Source organism: Thalassophryne amazonica, chromosome 11 (genome assembly GCF_902500255.1).
Source record: "Thalassophryne amazonica chromosome 11, fThaAma1.1, whole genome shotgun sequence".
NCBI lineage: Eukaryota > Metazoa > Chordata > Actinopteri > Batrachoidiformes > Batrachoididae > Thalassophryne > Thalassophryne amazonica.
Genome location: NC_047113.1, coordinates 114,045,511 through 114,067,495, shown reverse-complemented (window position 1 = coordinate 114,067,495; position 21,985 = coordinate 114,045,511). Strand labels below are relative to the sequence as shown.

The 21,985-nt window shown below is 43.1% G+C and overlaps 1 pseudogene; it reads left to right on the top strand.

Annotated features, from left to right (window-relative positions):
• The first annotated feature begins 3,136 nt into the window (after window positions 1-3,136).
• LOC117519741 lies at window positions 3,137-6,153 on the top strand (annotated as a pseudogene).
• The last annotated feature ends 15,832 nt before the right edge of the window (window positions 6,154-21,985 follow it).

Genomic DNA, 21,985 nt, shown 5'->3' with positions numbered 1-21,985 from the left:
GCACAGAGGTTTGCACAAGGGACAGATTGAATATGTCAGCAAACACATCAGCTAGCTCTGATGAGAAAACACTGAGCGTGCGGCCGGGAATGTCATCTGGGCCAGCTGCTTTTTGTGGATTTGTTTTGCTCAGAACCCTGTGCATGTCTGCTGACGTCACAATGAGTGATGAGTCCTGTATGCTCTTCTTGCCAACATCCTTCCCTGCTGATCAGTATCTTGGGCCTCAAAGTGAGCGTAGAACTCATTCAGCTCATCTAGCAGTGTGGCTTGACTGGATGTGATTTTGCTGCCAAATTCAGTGCTGTGTTGGAGTCTTCCCCACATATGCATCAAGGATCAGAGGTAGAGTCGTAAACCCCCAACTTCAGTCTGCATTGTATCTTGGCCTCTCTCATGGGTCTGCTCAGGTCATATCTGGCCTATTCGTAGTCCTCAGCAGCAGTGGTGGGCACAGATAACCAAAAAATTAACTTCGATAACAGATAATCAGATAACTGAAAAGTTATTTTTGATAAAGCTAAAACGATAAACCAGCCAAAAATGTATCAGAAGTTACAGATAACCAATAAATTCCAGTATTGTCTTCAGTACACTTGGAACTACTAACAAGCTGATTTTGAGTTTTAACACCACAATCGCTTCTAGAAGAATCAAAGATGATAACAGACCCAAACAATGAGTCAGCACTTCTGTCTTTGAATGTCCTGCCCCCTGCTGGAACCTCCTGTTTACTACATGGCTTCCAGCACAGAAGCAAGCTGAGAGGGACCACAAAGCTCAACTCTCTACTCAGTCACAATGCTGCCGTCAGGCGGAGGTCTTGGAAAATAAAGCAGTACTGAGTTATAGTTTGGTGTATAAATAAAATGAATACTGATAGAACAACTCCATTAATGTCAATTCTGTCATTTGTGCAAAGTTAAGATATAACATATATATTTTAATGTTGAATAATGCATTAATTCAGAAGTTTTGTAACAAACACAGACAGATGGAATTCTGGGTAAAATGTGCCTCCGCTAACACTGATTGGTTGACTCATTCATTCTATGTAAACCAACACGTTAATGTGAGGTGTGTTGTGTGTTGGTGTTTACAGATAAATGTGCTTTTGTAAAATATGCCATTTTTGATTTGTAAAAAAAAAGGCATTTTCAAAAAAAAAAAAAAAGCCAAGTTGTAATTAGATAACTGTCTGATATAACTGGTGTCAAAATAAATATAACACTGCCATGATGTACTGGTGCCAGTGCAAGTTTTGGGGCTTTTTCAGCTGATTTTTCATTCATGCAAGAATTTTTTGGATCGCACCGAGTTTCAGGTTAATCACGCATCCTGCCTTATTTAGTATACATGGAGTAACGAGCTGTGATTAACATCTCACAACCACCTCCTGATCGGCGATCGTATGGTCAGATGAAACTCAAACATGTTTGATATTCTGGTCAGCCGTCATGAAGGTATCCTGCTGCTGAGGTGCTACAAGCATCCAAACTCTCACACTGTGCCTGTGCAAACATCGCAGACCTGTCTTGTATTGTTTTTTGTTTTTTTTGTTTTGTTTTTTAAACTTTGATGTCTCCCATTGAGAGTTTTGTAAATTAAGTTTGAAAATAAAGCTTCCGTTTACGTTTTGCTTCTGGAAACACGAGTCCAACGTGTGGTTTTTGAACTTACAATGTGTATGAGAATCGTGCGCTCTGAACTTTTACACCGTGTGGTTCTGTGGTACAGTTTGAGCTGGAACCGAGTACATTGATTGAAAATATCAGCCCAGCTTCAGGGCAAATACTGCCATGAACACTACTGGCCAGTAGATGGCAGTAGAGACCTTGAAAACTTGCCAAAACAAAATTCAGATAATCTGTGTCTGCTACGTTTAAGATGTGTGGAATTTAATAAATGCAAACACAATAATAACGTCTATAAACCCAGAGAATATATTCACGAGAGTTTTAGGCACTAGAGTTTAATGCTGTTGTCTGTGGAGCCTGATCAGAGTGTCTCAAATTCATTTCTCATGTCATGAATGTACTGAGATTACCCTATCCTACCCATAATGCACCTGGACACAGCATGTCCACACTAAAACCTTAGAAATTAGCGCATTACTTTAAAGCTAAAACATATATCTGATATTTTCACTTTATAAAACTTCAGACGTAAAGTTATTTAAATGTCATTTAAATAACTTGTCCAAAATTAGTTTGGTTAAAATTTAAACCATAAGTTAAAAATGTATGCCTCTGGATGACTTGGGTGATATTCCCCACGTATCAGTATGGGGTTAAAAGAAATGAGTTTTTTTTTTTTTTTTTTAAATATTATTTGTGTTTTTTTTTTTTGGTGTGTGTGTGTGTGTGTGTGTGTGTGTGTGTGTGTGTGTGTGTGTGTGTGTGTGTGTGTGTGTGTGTGTGTGTGTGTGTGTGTGTGTGTGTGTGTGTGTGTGTGTGTGTGTGAGAGAGAGAGAGAGAGAGAGAGAGAGAGAGAGAGACCAGTTCTTTGCCTGCAGAGGATAGACTAGTTTCTTCTAGAAACAGCTCTCTTCTGTTTGCAGAGGGTAGGATTACACATCTGCTACAAAACATTTAACAGGTAGGTGCTCAACTGATTTTAACTTTTATACATGTTTGTAGTTGTTCAGCTTTGTTTACCATGTTAACGGTCTAAAAATTATCAGAGAAAAATTTATCGGAAGATAATTAGTCCGATCATGGTTTCCAAAGTTATCTGAAAAGATAATCCGATAATGAAAACATTATCTTCGATAATTATCGGTTATCAGATTATTGGAACTGTGCCCACCACTACTCAGCAGTGCCTCACCCGAGCGTGCATTAACCTTGGCCCTTACATCATAGTTTACCCAGGGTTTGGTTGCAGTATTTTCTGTGGTGCTTTGTGGGGAAAAAAATAACAGTCTCTATGCATGTGCCAGTGTTGATTATAACTGCAGAGGCATATTCATTCAAATAAACAGTACCATCGTCTCTTAAATCTGCAGTTCTAAACACATCCCAATTTGTACAGCCAATGCAGTTCTGAAGCACTAGTTCAGTTTCTTCATTCCACACTTAAACAGCTTTACTTACAGGAGGAGCTTGCTTGAGATGTTTTTACTGTAAAGTTAGACACCATGAGTGGAAGGGGCGGCGGCAGCAAAGGACTCTGAAAGGGAGACACCAAGCACCACTGTAAAGTTCTCTGTGATAACATCCAGGAAATCACCAAGCCCGCTATTCACTCTCTTGCTCGCTGTGGTGGCATCAAGTGGATCTCCGGTCTTATTTAAGAAGAGACTGGCGGTGCGTCAAAGGTGTCCCTGGAGAACGTGAGTCATAATGCCATCCCCTACGCTGAGCATGCCAACAGGAAAACTTTAACTGCTGTGTACACTCTGAAGAGGCAGAGAAGGTCCCTGTATGTCTTTGATGGTCAAACCGCGTCACTGACTGTAATGACAATGACTGTGTGTGTGTGTGTGTGTGTGTGTGTGTGTATGCTGTGAATGACTGTTCATGTTTGTATGTATGTGTGTCTTTGCACTTGTTTTTGTGTGTGCATACTTGTGTGTAGGCATGTGCTAATGTTTGTGCTTTTGAATGTGTGTTTTTGTGTGTATATACGAGGGCTGTCCGTAAAGTAACGGTCCTTTTTATTTTTTTCTAAAACTATATGGATTTCATTCATATGTTTTTACGTCAGACATGCTTGAACCCTCGTGCGCATGCGTGAGTTTTTCCACGCCTGTCGGTGACGTCATCCGCCTGTGAGCACTCCTTGTGGGAGGAGTCGTCCAGCCCCTCGTCGGAATTCCTTTGTCTGAGAAGTTGCTGAGAGACTGGCGCTTTGTTTGATCAAAATTTTTTCTAAACCTGTGAGACACATCGAAGTGGACACGGTTCGAAAAATTAAGCTGGTCTTCAGTGAAAATTTTAACAGCTGATGAGAGATTTTGAGGTGATTCTGTCGCTTTAAGGACTTTTCACGGTGCGAGACGTCGCGCAGCGCTCTCAGGCGGCGTCATCAGGCTGTTTCAAGCTTAAAACCTCCACATTTCAGGCTTTATTGATCCAGGACGTCGTGAGAGAACAGAGAAGTTTCAGAAGAAGTCGGTTTCAGCATTTTATCCTGTCACTGACAGGTGTGGAAAAACTCACGCATGCGCACGAGGGCGCAAGCATGTCTGACGTAAAAACATATGAATGAAATCCATATAGTTTTTGAAAAAAATAAAAAGGACCTATACTTTACGGACAGCCCTCGTATGTGTGCATGTCTGTGCATAACCATGTGTGCTAGTGTTTGTGTGTGTGTGTGTGGGGGGAGGGGTGTTTGCATATGTGCCTTTGTACATGTGATTTTGTGTGTATACTATGCATGTGTGGTAGTGTTTTAATGCATGTTTTGTGTATGATATGGATTGTATTTTTGAATGTGTGTCTTTGTGTATATATGTGTGCATGTCTGTGCATAACCATGTCTGCTAGTGTTTGTTTGTATGTGTGCATCTGTATATGCTATGAATGTGCATTCGTTATTGTATGTATGTGTGTGCTTGTATGTGTGGTTGTGTGTGTGTGTGTGTGTGTGTGTGTATGCTTGTGTGTATGCATGTGTTACTGTTTCTGCATTTGCATGTGTTTCTGTGTTTCAGTGTGTATTTGTGTGTGTGTGTGTGTGTGTGTGTATGTTAGTGTTTGTGTATACATGTCTGTGTGTATGTAAGTATGTATGTGCGTTAGTGTTTGTGTATTCATGTGTGTGTGTGTGTGTGTGTGTGTGTATGTGCACAGAGGAAGCTGTGACTGATGGTTGGATAGCAGGGTGGCAGTGAACAGATGGAGGCTATGACGAATTGCAGTGACATTAAACGTGAAAGAGTTGCAGGGCCCTCGGTCAAAATGCAGAAGAGGCTGTGGTAATGCTGCTCAGCGCCGCTCGTCAATCACACTTCAATTCTGCTGCTTTATTGGCATGACTGTTTATCAGAGGCACTGACCAAAAGCAGTGCTCGGAATGACAACTGTACATTTCGACCCCCCCCCCCCCACACACACACACACACACACACACACACCCGGCTCTGTCTCCAGCATTCTCTTTTCCCTCTTCACCCCTTGCATCAATCTTTCAGACAAATGATTAAAACTTGGAGGTGAATTATTGTGTTTTATGGTTTCTCATCCTTTTGCCATTGTGTGTTGTGCATGGAACATAATGCAGTGAAGTTTGATATGTGCTGATTATTGCTTACGACATAAGCAGTATACTGCCATCCCAATGCTTAACACTGGCAGGCCCAGCAATTTTTGTTTCTGCTGCCTGCCCCCTCCTCTTTGCAAAACATGTTCTTTCATGTCCATATGCTAACATTTGGACAGGAATTAACATGCAGCTCAAGTGAACCTGTCTGGGCACATTCCAAAGAAATAATAGGCCACATTCCTCTGTTGTGTCTGATTGAGCCTGAGTGCAAAAGTATTATTTCAGCTGGAGTCTGGCACCACTGTCCCTGCAACATTATTAATTTTTGCAGTCAATTTCATTGAGGTCATATCTTATTTCATGTACTAAGAGTAACCATTTTTTATTTTATATTTTATTTAGCCAACAAACAGTTTTACCCTATTTTATCATTTGGTCCAAGATACGTTTTCTATTTGTAATATTAAAACACTTATTGTAATAATTGCCTGTCATTTTAAGAAGGGCAGAAGTATTTCTGATGAAAATCCTTCATGAATGGTAATTTGGTTGTAGGCTAAACACCAAGTACAATGACAATGTACTGTACTAAGCTCACAATGTCATAGAACTAGGATTAGCACCACCAACAACAAAAACAAAAAAATTTAATCTTGGAAGAACAACAAACAGAAGCTATAACATCAGGAAGAAAACAAAATGTTATTTCTCTCAAAGAAAAGGCTTGTTACTATAGACTATACAAAGCACACAAATGTAGCATACAGTTGTCATAACTAGCAGTTTCCACATTCCCAAGGTGCGTCTTTCCTACATTTGCCACAGGTGTATTTTTGGCAGTGTACACAACGTTCAGTGCTTCTGTTATTATTGCAGAGTATGCCCACCTTTCTTCTGAGAAACTCTCATCTCACAACGCTGCTGTTCGCGCTCTTCCCCTAGTGCGTTTTCCTGCAAATGTCTGCTTTGAAGTTCCTCGGTGAGCTCCAGCATGAACAATTGCCGACTTTCTTTGATCCTGTACATGCTGTATATAAAACATGCGCATTTGTGGCAGCCATGTCCAACAGGTTGTAAAACACAGCCATGGGCCGTCTCCGTGTTCCTGCACGCATGGAGTAGTTGCATAATTTCTGGTCCATGATATCAACACCGCATTTGAAATGGTTGTAATCAACAACAGTGTTCATTTTTTGTTTTCAGGTGTCCACAATTTCCACTTTCTGATGCATGGGCTCAACAGATTTCTTTTTTGTTAAGACACTGTACTCGTATTGAGTACAACTAGCGGCCCGAGGTTTCCTTGGCAGTTGCTGGTAGCTCCCGACAATTTTTGTTGATGGTTCAAGCAGAGTTGTTTTTCATTGAAGAAGCCTGTTAGCCAAAGACAGAGAGGTGAAGAAATTGTCCATAGTTACAGTCCTTCCCTGGTCCATAAATGGTTCCATCAACTTCAAAACAACATTCTCCCGCCGAAAGAGTGGGATCTTTTCCCAAGTAAGGGATGGCATTACACATGTATTTCGTGTCCAGATCTGCTGCAATCCAAAATTTGATTCCAAACTTGTCAGGCTTGGATGCAATGTACTGCAAAAAGGGACAACAAACCTTTGGTGAAAATAATTGCTCATCCACAGTAACATGCTGCCCTGGACTGTAGGATGACACCCACTTCTGAACAAACCGCTGCCAGATGACTGGCCATACATCCAGGCCTGGCTCCAGATGGGAGCCCTGGGCTTCCTCCTCACATTTTCTCTGCCTAATTTTTTCATGGTGTCTTGTGAACCATTCTTAGTCTGGTCTCTCACCTGAGACCAATTTTCCATGGGAGACCCTACCTGGAGCGCAAAGGCTCCAAACAACACAGCTCTCAGGTTCATAGAGGCACACAAACCTCTCCACCACGATAAGGTGATGGATCCCAGAGAGGCTGTGCCTTGTCACCAATCCTGTTTGTGTATTCATGGACAGGATATCAAGGTGTGTGTGTGTGTATGGGGGGGGGGGGGGGGGGGGGGGGGGGGGTCCAGTTTGGTGGGATCAGGGTCTCATCACTGCTTTTTGCAGATGATGCGGTCCTGTTGGCTTCATCGGCCTGTGACCTCCAAAACTCACTGGATCAGTTTGCAGCCGAGTGTGAACCGGCTGGGGTGAGGATCAGCACCTCTAAATCTGACGCCATGGTTCTCAGCAGGAAACCAATGGATTGCCTACTACAGGTAGGGAATACAGTCTTGCCCCAAGTGAAGGTGTGAGGAGACAGTGGAGCATGAGATTGGTCAGAGAATCAGCGCAGCAGGGGCAGTGTTGCATTTGCTCTGCTGTACTGTTGTGATGAAAAGGGAGCTGAGCCAAAAGGCAAAGCTCTTGATCTACTGGACAATCTTCATTCCTACTCTCACCTATGGTCATGAGGGTTGAGTCATGACCAAAATAACTAGGTTGCGGGTACAAGTGGCCGAAATGGGCTTTCTTAGGAGGGTGGCTGGTGTCTCCCTTAGAGATAGGGTGAGACGTTTGGTCATCCATGGGGAGCTCAGAGTAGAGCCATTGCTCCTTCTCATTGAAAGGAGTCAGCTGAGGTGGTTCAGGCATCTGGTAAGGATGCCTTCTGGGCGCCTCCCTAGGGAGGTGTTCCAGGCACATCCATCTGGGAGAAGACCCCGGGGAAGACCCAGGACTAGGTGGAGAGATTATATCTCCACACTGGCCTTAGAACGCCTCCAGATCCCCCAGTCAGATGTGGTCAATGTGGCCCGACAAAGGGAAGTCTGGGGTCTCCTGTTAGAGCTGTTTCCCATGCAACTGAATAAGCAGTTGAAGATGAGCGATGAGTGAGTGAGTAATTTACTCTTTATTTAACCAGTTAATCTCATTGAGATCAAGATCTCTTTTCCAAGGGACACCTGGACAATGAAAAAGTTTCCAATTCACCTAACCTGCATGTCGTTAAATGTGGGAGGAAACCGGAGCACCTGGAGGAAACCCACACAAACATGAGGAAGAACATGCAAACTCCACACAGAAAGGCCACAGGTGGGAATCGAACCCATGACCTTCCTTCTGTGAGGCAATAGTGCTAACAACTAAACAACCGTGCTGCCCAGATGTATCTGTGAGTTTGCAGGGGATGACTGTGTTGATTGCTGAGCTGTAATCAATGAACAGCATTCTGACACGTGTCCCTACCCTCTAAGTGTGTAAGGGCTGTATGTACAGTGGAAAATCTGTAAATCTCTTGATATGCAAACTATAGGGGGTCTCCAGTGTCTGGGATGGTCTTTTTAATGTGGGCCATGACTATCCTTTCAAAGCACTTCATTATGATTGGAGTGAGTGCTATGGGATGATAGTCATTTAAGCAGGTGACAGTGCTTTTCTTGGGGATGGGCACTATGGTGGTGGATTTGAAATAGTTTGGCACAGAGGTTTGCACAAGGGACAGATTGAATATGTCAGCAAACACATCAGCTAGCTCTGATGAGAAAACACTGAGCGTGCGGCCGGGAATGTCATCTGGGCCAGCTGCTTTTTGTGGATTTGTTTTGCTCAGAACCCTGTGCATGACTGCTGACGTCACAATGAGTGATGAGTCCTGTATGCTCTTCTTGCCAACATCCTTCCCTGCTGATCAGTATCTTGGGCCTCAAAGTGAGCGTAGAACTCATTCAGCTCATCTAGCAGTGTGGCTTGACTGGATGTGATTTTGCTGCCAAATTCAGTGCTGTGTTGGAGTCCTCCCCACATATGCATCAAGGGTCAGAGGTAGAGTCGTAAACCCCCAACTTCAGTCTGCATTGTATCTTGGCCTCTCTCATGGGTCTGCTCAGGTCATATCTGGCCTATTCGTAGTCCTCAGCAGCAGTGGTGGGCACAGATAACCAAAAAATTAACTTCGATAACAGATAACTGATAGTTTTTAAAAGAGAAGGGCCAACCTCTTCATGAACTAAGTGACCCTCTGTGGCTGGCAGACCTGGCATTTTTAGTTGATCTTACACATCATCTGAATTCACTGAACAAGAACCTACAAGGGAGAGAACAGCTGGTGCCACACCTGTATGCGCACATGAAAGCCTTCTGCGTAAAGCTCCGCCTGTTTGCGACACAACTACGAGGCTTTAATGCTGCACACTTCCCTGCGCTGTCTGAAATCAAGTCTGCTTTTCCAAAGGCCGACCTTTCTGCTAAAAAGGAGAAATATGTGTCTGTGATTGCATCTCTCATGACAGAATTCAACCAGCGTTTCCAAGATTTTTCTGTCATTGAAAAACAAATCAAGCTGTTCTCGACCCCCTTCCTGGTGGAAGCAGAAGAAGTGGAAGAGAGTCTGCAGTTAGAACTGATTGAAATGCAATGTGATGATTCTCTGAAGAGTCAACATCAGCTTCTCTCCCTCCCTGAATTCTATCAGAGTTTGGATAATGCCAAGTTTCCTCTGATGAGACGCCACGCAAAAAGAATGATGAGCCTGTTCGGCTCAACATACATATGTGAACATATGCTTTTGTTCTGTTAAATCAGAACAAAAGCAGACTGAGAACCAGAATGACTGATAGCCATCTCTGTGAAGTCCTTCATGTCTCAACCACCAAACTTTCTCCTGACATGTCAGCCATCCTTCAATCCAAAGGACAGCATCACTGCTCCCACTGAGTGCAATGTTCTTCACGTTATAGGTGAGTTAGAAATACACACAGTATTCATGTGTCAATATGTCACCTAGTGTGTGGCCCGGCCCTTTGTTTATTTTTCTGTATTTGGCCCTCACTAAAAAAAGTTTGGACACCCCTGGTCTAGACTATACAAAGCACACAAATGTAGCATACAGTTGTCATAACTAGCAGTTTCCACATTCCCAAGGTGCGTCTTTCCTACATTTGCCACAGGTGTATTTTTGGCAGTGTACACAACATTCAGTGCTTCTGTTATTATTGCAGAGTATGCCCACCTTTCTTCTGAGAAACTCTCATCTCACAACGCTGCTGTTCGCGCTCTTCCCCTAGTGCGTTTTCCTGCAAATGTCTGCTTTGAAGTTCCTCGGTGAGCTCCAGCATGAACAATTGCCGACTTTCTTTTGATCCTGTACATGCTGTATATAAAACATGCGCATTTGTGGCAGCCATGTCCAACAGGTTGTAAAACACAGCCATGGGCCGTCTCCGTGTTCCTGCACGCATGGAGTAGTTGCATAATTTCTGGTCCATGATATCAACACCGCATTTGAAATGGTTGTAATCAACAACAGTGTTCATTTTTTGTTTTCAGGTGTCCACAATTTCCACTTTCTGATGCATGGGCTCAACAGATTTCTTTTTTGTTAAGACACTGTACTCGTATTGAGTACAACTAGCGGCCCGAGGTTTCCTTGGCAGTTGCTGGTAGCTCCCGACAATTTTTGTTGATGGTTCAAGCAGAGTTGTTTTTCATTGAAGAAGCCTGTTAGCCAAAGACAGAGAGGTGAAGAAATTGTCCATAGTTACAGTCCTTCCCTGGTCCATAAATGGTTCCATCAACTTCAAAACAACATTCTCCCGCCGAAAGAGTGGGATCTTTTCCCAAGTAAGGGATGGCATTACACATGTATTTCGTGTCCAGATCTGCTGCAATCCAAAATTTGATTCCAAACTTGTCAGGCTTGGATGCAATGTACTGCAAAAAGGGACAACAAACCTTTGGTGAAAATAATTGCTCATCCACAGTAACATGCTGCCCTGGACTGTAGGATGACACCCACTTCTGAACAAACCGCTGCCAGATGTCAGAAATTGCTGCAAATTTGTCCGTTTATAAGCATTCCTTGTGGGTGTCCTTGTTGTCGAAGGTACCGCTTTATTTCAAGAAAGATGTTATGGGGCATTATGGCTTTGACATCTGGGTTGCCAAATCTATTGGTCCACATGAATCACATGGCACCAATATAGCCCTTGGCAGCCCTTCGGAAAAGGATTGCAAGGAATGCCGTCAGCTGACAGATGCTCATCTGCCAGCTGGGGTTTGTTCTACAGCCCTCCTGGACTGTGCAGTCTCTGATGGTCAACAACAATAGTCTCCAATGTTGCAGTGGAACCCAACAGTGTCATATTTCGCCTTCTCTGTGGATTCGGTGTTATGCTCAAATCAGCAACTTTTTGTTTTTTTGCTACGAGGGTGGTTGCCATGCTTTGTGTCTTCCTCCTCATCCGATGTAGCCTCTGTGTTTGAACTGTCCTGCTCAATCACATACTTGACCGCCTGTCTCCTGGTGTGTCTTTGGAAGGGAGGATTTACTGGTACAAGGGCAGTCGCATCCTCATCACTTGAAGAATTGGTGATGACATTTTCATTCTGAAATGCAAAGACGTCCACATTTCCATCAGATTCACATTCCCACATGCTCTATAGCATTGCTAAGGCCTCCTGAGAACTGATCCTTCTTGATTGCATTGGTTGTGACATTGTAAAATCTGGGGTCTGTGTCAAAGGCTTCCCTATTTATGGTTGAACTCTCAGCTCAGTGAGAGTTCAAAGGGAGGAGGAGGTTGGTGCCGAAGAGAAACTGCCTTCAAGTGTTAATTGGCACATTCCAAAGAAACAATAGGCTGCTTTGCTGCTTTCTGCTGAAACCTGTGTCAGCCTCCATTTGTTATTACATATGCAGGTGATACAAACCACACTGGGACTAACTTCTTTTATACATATAACAAAGGGAGAAGGTTGGTCATATGCTAAACTTTGGAGGGATTTTCACTGCAGACCAAAATCTGCTCTCTGTGTGTTAAACAGAGCCATGAGGAGACGTCTTGTGTTCGGTGCTGATGAATCCATGACTGATCAGCACCTGCAGGTGATTTGCGAGCAGTCTGTCTGACGCTTCTGTCTGCACCAGCTCCATGACCTGCTTTTTTCTTTTACTGTTCCACAGTTACATTTTTAGGATTTAATAATGTGCATACATAAAACACATAAAATTTACTGATTGAATAACTGTAAGGAGAAGGAGAGAGAATAAAGGCATGAATAAATAATGGTGCAGAAGAGGTGAGTACTGAAACGTAGCTGCTCTTGTGCTGTGTCTTAGTTGTCTGCTGTAGGGCCCTATCTTGATGGCTGGCACAAAAAGGAGAAGTGCTGTTGTGTGTGTGTTTCTCTGGTCTTGTCTGTGTCTTTTGTTTTTGGAGCTGTGTCACAGTCATGTCTTCATTGTTACAAGGTTGTTTTTGTCTGTTGCATACACCCCCTTTTTTTGTTCTCTGTGTGTGTGTGTGTGTGTGTGTGTGTGCGCGCCCCTGGGCTGTGTTTCTCTGATGAATGTGGGGGTATGTTTCCTGTTTTGTATCCAAGCCCTGTGAGAGTCCCTTTTATGTGGGTGTGTCTTTCTTGTGGTCCCCTTTGTGTTTGTGTTCATGCTTAGTTTGTGTCTCTGCTGTACGCGTGTGTGTTGTTGTTGTTCCTTTGTCACGCCCTCCCCCCCCCCGCTCTGTCTGTCTCATCCATGCCCGGGTTTCGTATTGGTATGTCATGACTATTCTGGAGTATGTGTATGTACGGTCCCGGTTAGTGTTTGAAGTCATCCGTGTGTTTTCTGTCGTATGCGCTTCCTCCTGTCTCTGGCCTGCTGGGCGCTGCATTTATATAAAGTAATTATTTTATGGCAGATTAATGATTTGCTCTGAGTATGGCTGATGAAACCACCTCTAATCATGTCTGGAATCACAGGGGACTTTTTTATTTTCTCTCTCATGCAATTCATGACATGGAGAAAACATTTGGAATCATCTAAAAGGTAATTTTACGGTCAGACGATTCCTGTGGAACCCCAAATTTCATGTCACTAAGGTTAGAAGTAGTGTTATTGTACAAAACACAGTGAGAATGACTGGCCAGGTATGATGTCACCCACACAAGTGCACTCTTAGTAATGTTAAAATGATTCTACAGCCTATTGAGTAGAATATGATAACCCATGGTATCAAACACAGCACTGAGATCTAACAGCAGCAGAACCACAGTGGTGTCCAAATCCATTGCAAACAGATCATTCACCACTTTAGTGAGAGCCGTCTCTGTGGAATGATATTTTCTAAAAGCAGACTGCAGTGGCTCAAAGAGATTATTCTCAGTAAGGTGGTCCACAGGCTACTGTGACACCACCTTTTTCCAGAATTTTAGAACAGAATGATCGATTTGATATCGGCCCCTAGTTTTTCAATATACTGCAGTCAAGATTTGATTTATTAAGTAATGGTTTATTTTTTTGCAGATTAGAAGCATTTAGGAACAGATCCAGAGGTTATTGACAGATAAATCATTTTCATCATAGTTCAATAGATGTTCTACAAAAAACAGAGTTAGTTGCACTCGAGTGTCAATGGCTCTGAGAGTATTAATCTCTCCAACAGTCTGAATTACTATTATTTTAGAAAATTATATTTTCCTTTAAATGTTCTACCACCTTGCCTTTGTTCCACGGTCACACCCAGTACCTTTGTAATTGTCTCCTTCTTCATCAGTTATCGAGCAATCCAGCAGCACTTTGCCTCCATCCAGTGCCTGTCTCACCTCCTCCCAGAATTTCACATGAAGTTCGAAGAAGCTATTGTTGCTTTATAAAATAAAAAATAAAAAAAATGCAGAAATGATTTTTAGTGTTCCAAAATCACATGGCTTTGTTTTGGCAAATCATAATAAGAACACAGAAGTCAGTGGTAAATGGGAGATAAACAGCAGATGTGTGTGTGTGTGTGTGTGTGTGTGTGTGTGTGTGTGTGTGTGTGTGTGTGTGTGTGTGTGTGTGTGTGTGTGTGTGTGTGTGTGTGTGTTGTGTGTGTGTGTGTATGTGTGTGAGGTTGGCTCTCACTGCGGTATTGTATCACTTCCTGTTCCGGAGCACAGCAGTGTTTTTCTGTATCTGTTAGCTGTTTAATCTGTGCAGTTAGATTGATCTAGTTATCTAGATAACGATTTGTTTCACAGTGTAATCTTTACGTGCCTTAACTAAAGCACTCCCTCTGCTGAATCACCTCTAAATTATTCACACATTATTCACTTTGTGTGTTTTTAGGAATCCGCTAGCTTAGTGCAGCTATTAGCTCTTAGCCGGTTTAGCATGGCGGCTTCTCCTGTCTCTCCCGCACTTTTCTGCTTTGGGTGTGAAATGTTTAGTTATTCCTCGGCCTCCTTTAGCAGTAATGGTACTTGTAATAAGTGTAGCTTGTTCGTAGCTTTGGAGGCCAGGCTGGGCGAACTGGAGACTCGGCTCCACACCTTGGAAAATCCTACAGCTAGCCAGGCCCCTGTAGTTGGTGCGGACCAAGGTAGCTTAGCCGCCGTTAGCTGTCCCCCAGCAGATCCCCAGCAGCTGGGAAAGCAGGCCGACTGGGTGACTGTGAGGAAGAAGCGTAGTTCTAAACAGAAGCCCCCTGTACACCACCAACCCGTTCACATTTCTAACCATTTTTCCCCACTCGACGACACACCCGCTGAGGATCAAACTCTGGTTATTGGCGACTCTGTTTTGAGAAATGTGAAGTTAGCGACACCAGCAACCATAGTCAAATGTCTTCCAGGGGCCAGAGCAGGCGACATTGAAGGAAATTTGAAACTGCTGGCTAAGGCTAAGCGTAAATTTGGTAAGATTGTAATTCACGTCAGCAGTAATGACACCTGGTTACGCCAATCGGAGGTCACTAAAATTAATATTGAATCAGTGTGTAACTTTTCAAAAACAATGTCGGACTCTGTAGTTTTCTCTGGGCCCCTCCCCAGTCGGACCGGGAGTGACATGTTTAGCCGCATGTTCTCCTTGAATTGCTGGCTGTCTGAGTGGTGTCCAAAAAATGAGGTGGGCTTCATTGGTAATTGGCAAATCTGGGGAAAACCTGGTCTTGTTAGGAGAGACGGCATCCATCCCACTTTGGATGGAGCAGCTCTCATCTCTAGAAATCTGGCCAATTTTATTAAACCCTCCAAATCGTGACTATCCAGGGTTGGGACCAGGAAGCAGCATTGTAGTCTTACACACCTCTCTGCAGCTTCTCTCCCCCTGCCATCCCCTCATTACCCCATCCCCGTAGAGACGGTGCCTGCTCCCAGACCACCAATAACCAGCAAAAATGTATTTAGCATAAATATTCAAAAAGAAAAAATAATATAGCACCTTCAACTGCACCACAGACTAAAACAGTTAAATGTGGTCTATTAAACATTAGGTCTCTCTCTTCTAAGTCCCTGTTAGTAAATGATATAATAATTGATCAACATATTGATTTATTCTGCCTTACAGAAACCTGGTTACAGCAGGATGATTATGTTAGTTTAAACGAGTCAACTCCCCCGAGTCACACTAACTGTCAGAATGCTAGAAGCACGGGTTGAGGAGGAGGATTAGCAGCAATCTTCCATTCCAGCTTATTAATGAATCAAAGACCCAGACAGAGCTTTAATTCATTTGAAAGCTTGACTCTTAGTCTTGTCCATCCAAATTGGAAGTCCCAAAAACCAGTTTTATTTGTTATTATCTATCATCCACCTGATCGTTACTGTGAGTTTCTCTGTGAATTTTCAGACCTTTTGTCTGACTTAGTGCTTAGCTCAGATAAGATAATTATAGTGGGCGATTTTAACATCCACACAGATGCTGAGAATGACAGCCTCAACACTGCATTTAATCTATTATTAGACTCTATTGGCTTTGCTCAAAAAGTAAATGAGTCCACCCACCACTTTAATCATATCTTAGATCTTGTTCTGACTTATGGCATAGAAATTGAAGACTTAACAGTATTCCCTGAAAACCCCCTGTTGTCTGATCATTTCTTAATAACATTTACATTTACTTTAATGGACTACCCATTGAGCACAACTTTGGATGCTGTAGCTCCTAGTTTCTTTTCAGCACTGTAGCCAGGCTGACAAAGAGTCAGAGCTCTATTGAGCTGAGTATTCCATTAACTTTAACTAGTAATGACTTCATGACTTTCTTTGCTAACAAAATTTTAACTATTAGAGAAAAAAATACTCATAACCATCCCAAAGACGTATCGTTATCTTTGGCTGCTTTCAGTGATGCCGGTATGTGGTTAGACTCTTTCTCTCCGATTGTTCTGTCTGAGTTATTTTCATTAGTTACTTCATCCAAACCATCAACATGTTTATTAGACCCCATTCCTACCAAGCTGCTGAAGGAAGCCCTACCATTATTTAATGCTTCGATCTTAAATATGATCAATCTATCTTTGTTAGTTGGCTATGTACCACAGGCTTTTAAGGTGGCAGTAATTAAACCATTACTTAAAAAGCCATCACTTGACCCAGCTATCTTAGCTAATTATAGGCCAATCTCCAACCTTCCTTTTCTCTTCCTGCTTAAATTTTCATTGTTACGCAGATGATACCCAGCTTTATCTATCCATGAAGCCAGAGGACACACACCAATTAGCTAAACTGCAGGATTGTCTTACAGACATAAAGACATGGATGACCTCTAATTTCCTGCTTTTAAACTCAGATAAAACTGAAGTTATTGTACTTGGCCCCACAAATCTTAGAAACATGGTGTCTAACCAGATCCTTACTCTGGATGGCATTACCCTGACCTCTAGTAATACTGTGAGAAATCTTGGAGTCATTTTTGATCAGGATATGTCATTCAAAGCGCATATTAAACAAATATGTAGGACTGCTTTTTTGCAATTACGCAATATCTCTAAAATCAGAAAGGTCTTGTCTCAGAGTGATGCTGAAAAACTAATTCATGCATTTATTTCCTCTAGGCTGGACTATTGTAATTCATTATTATCAGGTTGTCCTAAAAGTTCCCTAAAAAGCCTTCAGTTAATTCAAAATGCTGCAGCTAGAGTACTGACGGGGACTAGAAGGAGAGAGCATATCTCACCCATATTGGCCTCTCTTCATTGGCTTCCTGTTAATTCTAGAATAGAATTTAAAATTCTTCTTCTTACTTATAAGGTTTTGAATAATCAGGTCCCATCTTATCTTAGGGACCTCGTAGTACCATATCACCCCAGTATAGCGCTTCGCTCTCAGACTGCAGGCTTACTTGTAGTTCCTAGGGTTTGTAAGAGTAGAATGGGAGGCAGAGCCTTCAGCTTTCAGGCTCCTCTCCTGTGGAACCAGCTCCCAATTCAGATCAGGGAGACAGACACCCTCTCTACTTTTAAGATTAGGCTTAAAACTTACCTTTTTGCTAAAGCTTATAGTTAGGGCTGGATCAGGTGACCCTGAACCATCCCTTAGTTATGCTGCTATAGACGTAGACTGCTGGGGGGTTCCCATGATGCACTGTTTCTTTCTCTTTTTGCTCTGTATGCACCACTCTGCATTTAATCATTAGTGATTGATCTCTGCTCCCCTCCACAGCATGTCTTTTTCCTGGTTCTCTCCCTCAGCCCCAACCAGTCCCAGCAGAAGACTGCCCCTCCCTGAGCCTGGTTCTGCTGGAGGTTTCTTCCTGTTAAAAGGGAGTTTTTCCTTCCCACTGTAGCCACGTGCTTGCTCACAGGGGGTCGTTTTGACCGTTGGGGTTTTACATAATTATTGTATGGCCTTGCCTTACAATATAAAGCGCCTTGGGGCAACTGTTTGTGGGGTAACTGTTTGTTGTGATTTGGCGCTATATAAAAAAAAATTGATTGATTGATTGATTACTTGTAGTTCCTAGGGTTTGTAAGAGTAGAATGGGAGGCAGAGCCTTCAGCTTTCAGGCTCCTCTCCTGTGGAACCAGCTCCCAATTCAGATCAGGGAGACAGACACCCTCTCTACTTTTAAGGTTAGGCTTAAAACTTTCCTTTTTGCTAAAGCTTATAGTTAGGGCTGGATCACGTGACCCTGAACCATCCCTTAGTTATGCTGCTATAGACTTCTATAGTGTTTCTTTCTCCTTTTGCTCTGTATGCACCACTCTGCATTTAATCATTAGTGATTGATCTCTGCTCCCCTCCACAGCATGTCTTTTTCCTGGTTCTATCCCTCAGCCCCAACCAGTCCCAGCAGAAGACTGCCCCTCCCTGAGCCTGGTTCTGCTGGAGGTTTCTTCCTGTTAAAAGGGAGTTTTTCCTTCCCACTGTCACCAAGTGCTTGCTCACAGGGGGTCATTTTGACCATTGGGGTTTTTACGTAATTATTGTATGGCCTTGCCTTACAATATAAAGTGCCTTGGGGCAACTGTTTGTTGTGATTTGGCGCTATATAAATAAAATTGATTGATTGAATTGATATCTACCCATTACTTCCTCATCACCTCTGTTCCCTTCACCAACATGCCCATTGAAGTCTGCTCCTATCACCACTCTTTCATGCTTGGGCACACTCTCCACCACCTCATCTAACACACTCCAGAAATCTTCTTTCTCCTTCATCTCACAACCTACCTGTGGGACATATGCACTGATGATATTCATCATCACCCCTTCAATTTCCAACTTCACACTCATCACCCTGTCAGACACTCGCTTAACCTCCAACACACTTTTAACATACTCTTCCTTTAAAATGACCCCAACACCATTTCTCTTTCTGTCCTCACCATGGTACAACAACTTGTACCCACCGCCGATGCTCCTGCTCTTACTTCCCTTCCACTTGGTCTCTTGCACACACAATATGTCTTCCTTTCTCCTCTCCATCATATCAGCCAGCTCTCTCCCTTTAGCAGTCATACTACCAACATTTAAAGGCCCCATTCTCATTTCCACCCTTCTAGTTTTCTTCTTCTCCCGCTGTTCGTGGCAACGTTTTCCTCCTCTTCTTCATCGTCGTCTTCACCCAGCAGTAGCCCAATTTCCACCGGCACCCTGTTGGGCAATAGCACCGGTGGCGGACGTTGTTAACCCGGGCTGCGACCGATCCAGTATGGGAATCTGATTCTGAGTCTGCATAGTTGGGTTGGCTTGTTTTATGCCGGATGCCCTTCCTGACCCAACCCTCCTCATTTATCCGGGCTTGGGACCGGCACTCAGAATGTACTGGCTGCACACCACATGTGGCTGAGTTTTGAACCAATTGGAGAGCCCTAATGCTAGACTGCGGTAAACCAGAAAATAGAACATTGCAGTAGTCCAATCTAGAAGAGATGAACGCATGGATGAGGATCTCAGCATTAGCCATAGACAGGATGGGATGAATCTTCACTATATTTCGCAGGTGGAAAAAAGCAGTCCTAGTAATATTTCTAATATAGAGACCAAAGTACAATGAAGGATCAAAAATTACCCCAAGGTTCCTCACTTTGTCAGTGTGATGTATGCCACATGGGCCTAGGCTGAGTGTTAACTGGTCAAATTGATGCCGATGTCTCACTGGACCAAGAACCATCATTTCAGTCTTTTCAGAGTTTAAAAGTAGGAAGTTTCTAGACATGCAACTTCTCACTGAAACAAGGCAATCTTCTAAGGATTTTATCTGAACAAGATTACTAGCAGTTATCGGCAAATATAACTGAGTATCATCTGCATAGCAGTGAAAGGTAATCCCAAAATGCCGCAATATGTGCCCAAGGGGTGCTATATAAAGGGAGAAAAACAGGGGGCCTAAGACAGACCCATGAGGAACCCCAAATTTCATGTCACTAAGGTTAGAGGTAGTGTTACTGTACAAAACACAGTGACAACGACTGGTCAAGTATGACGTCAGCCATGCAAGGGCACTCCCAGTAATCCCAAAATGATTTTCCAGCCTATCAAGTAGAATATGATGATCCACTGTATCAAATGCAGCACTGAGATCTAACAGCAACAGAACCGTAGTGGTGTCCAAATCCATTGTTAAGCAGAAGATCATTCACCACTTTAGTGAGAGCCGTTTCTGTGGAATGATATTTTCTAAAAGCAGACTGCAGCGGCTCAAAGAGATTATTCTCAGTAAGCTAGTCTACAATCTGCCGTGACACCACTTTCTCCAGAATTTGAGAGCAAAATGATAGATTTGATATCGGCCGATAGTTTTTCAATACACTAGGGTCAAAATTAGGTTTCTTAAGTAATGGTTTAATCACTGCATATTTGAAACATTTAGGAACAGATCCAGAAGTTAAAGAAAGATTAATAATTTCCAGCACAATCAGCCCAAAGTGTGCCACAGGTCCTTAAACAGTTTTGTTGGTATAGGATCAAATAAAGAGGTTGTGCTTTTTGGTGACGCTATGAATTTCGTCAGCATGTCTAGAGAGATACCATCAAATTCTGTAAATCTAGGTAATACCTCAGTAGTGGCGCCCACCTCAATAGCAGGGTGTAGTGGCTGGGTTAAGGCATGCTGGGATATGTTCAACCTAATGTTATCTATTTTCTTCTCAAAGTAATCCAGGAAATCTTGTGCTGTAAAAGGAGATCGAACTACAGGTGGTTGTCCATGAATAAGTCTTGCCACCGTGTTGAACAAGAACTTTAAGTTATGCTTATTTTTGTTCATCAAATCAGAGTAATCGTGCATGCTTATAGTCTAAGATAGCATCACGCCATGCAAGGTGGAATTCTTCTAATTTTGAACAACGCCATTTCCGTTCTAGACCTCTTGCTTTATGCTTGAGGTCACACAGGTAATCACTGAACCAAGGGGACTGTGATTTGGGGGAGCGCGGTTTCAACACAGGTGGTGCAATCATGTCGAGTGTCGTTTTGAGCACTGAGTTTAAACTGTCCACAAGTCTGTCTACTGACTGGGTATTTGTCAAAAGTGAGGCTAAGACATTAGGCAATCTAGCTTCTAGTTCAGTCTTAGTTGAGGAGTTGATGCATCGCCGTAATGATAAATAAGGTTGTTGTTCCTCTAAACATGGCAGTGAAACTGTAAACTTAATAAGTGAGTGATCAGAGACCACTGATGTAAGAGGCATGATGTCAATATTCGTGACAGCAATACCACATGCGAGAACCAGATCCAGGGTATTTCCACTAATGTGCGTCGAATCCTGAATGCATTGCCGAAATCCTAATGCATCCACAATTTCCATAAATGATTTGCAGAGGGGATCAGAAGGCTTATTTATATGAACGTTAAAGTCACCAATGATCAGAATGTTATCTGCTCTTATTGACAAGTTAGAAATGAACGCACCAAATTCATCTAAGAATTCAGAATATGGGCCAGGAGGCCTATATACAGTGACAAAGTAATATGACTGATTTTTATTCTTCTGACCTTGGCAATGTGTAATATCCTGAGCAGAGTGGAGAATCAGATGCTCAAATGAGTGATATTTGTAACCCCCAACAGCTAATAAGCTAAACCTAGATTTATAAATAAGAGCAACACCCCCACCTTGCTTCGCATCACGAGGGACGTGACTAAATGTATATGCTGGTGGGCAGGCCTCATTTAAGGGGAGGACAGCTGTAGGTTTAAGCAAGGTTGTTGTGTGGGCCACTGAAGAGGAGGTACTGCTGGCCCACCACCACCAGAGGGCGCCCTGCCTGGAGTGCGGGCTCCAGGCACCAGAGGGCGCTGCCGCCTTACGAGAGCAGTCAGGGTGACAGCTGTCACCCATTACTGGACACAGCTGACTCCACTCAGCACGGAGGTATATCATCAGGACGGCGTCTCCACCTCAGTGCCGAGATATCGCCTTAAGATTGAGGTAACGTTCTCTGCACGCATATTCTGCATAACCAGATAAAACTTGTTAAACCTTTTCAGGACAGCTGACTACTGAAAGCTAATTACTTGGATAAGTACTCACCTTCCTGCTGTATAGTGACAAGAGGTGGAGGCGGCTTCTCCCCTCTCCGTTTACTGGGTGCTGTCGCATCCACACCTGTGTGTTTGTTGCTCTCT